Source organism: Coptis chinensis, chromosome 8, assembly GCF_015680905.1.
Source record: "Coptis chinensis isolate HL-2020 chromosome 8, ASM1568090v1, whole genome shotgun sequence".
In the NCBI taxonomy this organism is placed as follows: domain Eukaryota; kingdom Viridiplantae; phylum Streptophyta; class Magnoliopsida; order Ranunculales; family Ranunculaceae; genus Coptis; species Coptis chinensis.
This window is the reverse complement of record NC_141463.1, coordinates 89,981,548-89,985,624: the sequence shown is the minus strand read 5'-3', so window position 1 is coordinate 89,985,624 and position 4,077 is coordinate 89,981,548.

The window sequence follows — 4,077 nt, the reverse complement described above, 5'->3', positions numbered from 1 at the left end:
TGAATCCTTCTCAAATTTACCTCGACCTATCAAAAAGTTTAACAGTGTCAGATTTGTTGGCACAAGAGGAGATATTAGTAGCACTACTACTGACTACTCAGACGTTGTGAAGATTGTCATGCGACATGAAGATAAGTTGTTTTATTATGATTTGAAGAGTCATGAGTGCAAGAATATTGCACACTTAAACAACAAGGTAAAGCTTCGTACTGCAGACATAAACAACCAATGTGCACATTTCTATTGAATCACAAAACTTGTGGATGAATAATAAAAAATGCTAGAGAATGAGGTTGTAGGTGATTATGCAGTCAACCCGTATGGAAATATTGTTACTGTATAGTAGTGAGTTCGATAGAAGAAGATCCGAGAAAGATATTAGATTTGAAATTGAATGCAATGGCATATCAGTAACAATTTCATGCTTTGCGAGAAAATATGTGAATCAGAATTGGTTGAAGGTGACAACTTTGTTATCACTTTGAATAGAGAAGAACTTCAAAAGCCAAGAACATTGGGTTCCTATGCCATAGAAAATGGGGATCTCTTGCAAGTGGTGATGTAAGAGTTTGGTAATAAGGATGATTAGTTTTGTGTGGTCTTTTTATTTCTTGCCTTAAAGTCTTCTTATGTTTTTGGCTTAAGATCGAGTCCTATTATCTTTCTTGCTTAAGAGTTCAATTATGTTATGTTATCTCCAATTTGCTTAAGAGTTCAATTATCTCCAATTATATTAAGAGTTCAATTATGTTAAGAACAAGATGATTATCCACAAATAGCAATAATATTATTTCCCAACAAAATTATTAAGAAAAAATAATAAAACAAAAAAGAATAAATACCAATTGCAAAGTGTCCACAGCAAAAGAAAAGCTAACTCAAATTTATATATGATTCCACTCTATTTCTATAGTTAGCTTGATTTATTTGGGCAGAAGTACATAACATAATTGATGACTGTTTATTGAAACATAACATAATTGGAGATAATTTAACTCTTAAGCAAATTGTAAATAACATAACATAATTCAACTCGACTCTTAACTTCTTTAACCAAGAAACATAAGAGAAATCTTAGGACAGAAAAAAGTAAAAACCACACAAATAAAACTAATGTGTCACCACCCATTTCCTATACCATAGAACTCCACTCCTAAGAGAGCCCCATCCCCTATACCATAGAACTACAAAGTTCTTGCCATCTCAAGTTTTTCTCCGTTCCAAGTCACAAAGAAGTTGTCACCATCAACTCTTCCTGATTCACGGATTTTCTCGTGAAGCAGGAAAATGCTGTCATTCTTGGACATAGTGATGTCTTCTGTTATACCATAACATTCAATTTCAAACCTAATTATATCTATTAGATTTCCTTCGACCGAAGATATCATAGTAACAATATCGCCATGCACATTGACAATATAATCACTTAAGAAATCCTGATTAAACATTTTTTTATCATGGATCCACAAGGTTTATGTGTGATGGGAATGTTCACATTTGCATGATTGCTTCTTTCAAATCTCCCACAGTAACATTAGTCGCAATTTCGAGACTGAACTCTATATTATCATATATTACAGTGATCTCAACTTGTATTGAGAAGAGCTTTGTGTACACTTGCATGTCATATCCCATGAAAATATTTGTGGCATCCGAATCTTCCATGATTTGATCATTTTGAATAATTATTTGTTGATCGAAAAAAAGAGAGTATTCATTGTGAATAAAGGTCTTTAAGGCTCCAATGGTGTTGAATTCATTTACCAATTCATGTGTTTCATTATTACTCATAGATCTAATGGTGATATTGGCCATTGTGAAAGTGTTAGTGGCTTTGGACTGATAATGGTCTATGTTTATATACTCGGCCATCAAGACTGAAAATCCTAATTTGTTTATAGTTTGCTTGTTAGGAATGGTTATTTTGTGAGAGATCATACTAACATTATGTGTGCTTGTGTGGAATAGTTATGTAGAGCCAAGTGTGTTTGTGTATAATATTCAATAACGCCTAGTGCAGGGACGGAGCTAGGAGATTGTGTACACACCCCACTCCACAAAAAAAAAATTATATATCTATATATATATATATATATATATATATATATATATATATATATATATATATACAGCCCTCCTAAAAGGACCTTAAATAAGTACCAAGTCTAAAAACACCCACAACTTCACCTACAAAATGATTTAAACCCTAATCTTTTTGTGCATATGATCTACTAACCATAAAGAACATCTCTACAAAAAATTCAACTCGTTTGATATCCTCTAACTTAGATAAAATTGTTTTCCACTTTTGAATATATATATAAAGGTCCGTAAATGTCTAGTTTTTGCATTCATCTTTTTGCCGGTGTTAAAAATTGTCAAACGAGTTGAATTTTTGTAGAGATGTTCTTTATGGTTAGCAGATCATATGCACAAAAGATTAGGGTTTAAATCATTTTGTAGGTGAAGTTGTGGGTGTTTTAGACTTGGTACTTATTTAAGGTCCTTATTTAAGGTCCTTTTAGGAGCCGGGCTGTATATATATATATATATATATATATATAATTTATTTATTTATTTTTTGTCATAAGGTCTAAACAATAAAAATCAACAAAATTATATTTATTTCAATTCACAAAATTAGAGTGCTTTGACTACTAAGAATTTAATATGGACTGATGAAGTTAATTACTTAAGCACTTAAGCCATTAATTGATACTACTATGTCTATATATATCTACATAATATAATCCATAAGTCTACAATAATTCAACAAATTGTTAACTTTCCTATAATGTTATAAGTCTATATAACCCTACTATTATGTTGATAAAACTATAAAAGATTAACATTGAAAGTTAAAAAATTACTTTGTTTTGTTTTGTTTTTTGTTAAGTGAAAATTTTATTGATAATGATAACAAATTTTACAAATAATTACTATAACAAACGTGCAACAAGCTGCGCCACAAGTTCTTTCTGAATTTGTTTTTTATTTTTTTGTTTTTTTTAGGTTGAGGTCTGATGCTTGTTTAAGAATTAAGAGTGAAAAAAAAGAGAAAGAGCTTACGAGTTTGTTATGGGTGATTAGAAACTGACCGGTTAGGCTTTGGATCTTTGGCTATTTGTTTTAGTTTCATCAATCCATCAAACATTCAAATTTCCTTTTCCACCCTAGTGTATATCCACCCTAGTGTATGTGTATAGTTGTATATATTGCCGTCAACACTGAAAATCGTAATTTGCATTAAATTTCCTTTATACAATTGTTGTTGACATTTCAAACTAATATTATGTGTCTGTTTAGTATGTTTCACCAGACTAAAAATCGTTATTTGCATGAAAATTTGCTTTATACATATTATGTTTCTGTTTGGAATGTGCATTTGGGAGCCAAGGGGGTTTGTATGTTTCGCTTGTTGAGAGAACAAATCGCCCAGTTTACTCGACATAAAATATTGAACTACAGCTCGCTGGACTTGTCGGATTTCGGACGTCAAATTATTCACATAGATTCTGCATTGCGCATAGCTTCAAATTGTTTTTCTATATTACTCAACAAAAATAAAATGAAAAATCTCAAATTGGTTTAGTACTAATAAATAAGAATTGCCCCCTTCAGCCATAGACACTGTATTCTGTTAATTGACGGTGATCACAGATGAACCAAACTTGGTCACAATAATATAACAGAACTCCTTTCTTCCACGATATATAAAAAGACATGGTCTAAACTCGAACTCGGCCTTGACCATTAAAACCTCACGACAGAAACTTCTGCCCAAATGTATATACACACAGCTTTTAAAATCCTTTAAAACCTTGCGTTTGTTCAAACACATCAACAGATTCATCCTTTTCAGTTGTTGCTCTCGCACTCTGTCTTGCAAAGGTTCAATGGCTTCCCTTTGGCTGAACTCTGAAAAGAATGGTGCTTCTTATCTTTTGGCAGCACAAACAAACCACAAGGCTGTATAGCCTTAGGCAATTTTCAACACCTGTGAGCCTTCCATATTGTTTTCAAAAATACCTATTTGAACGAGAAGTTTCTGACCACTGCGAATATTGGTTTCTATAT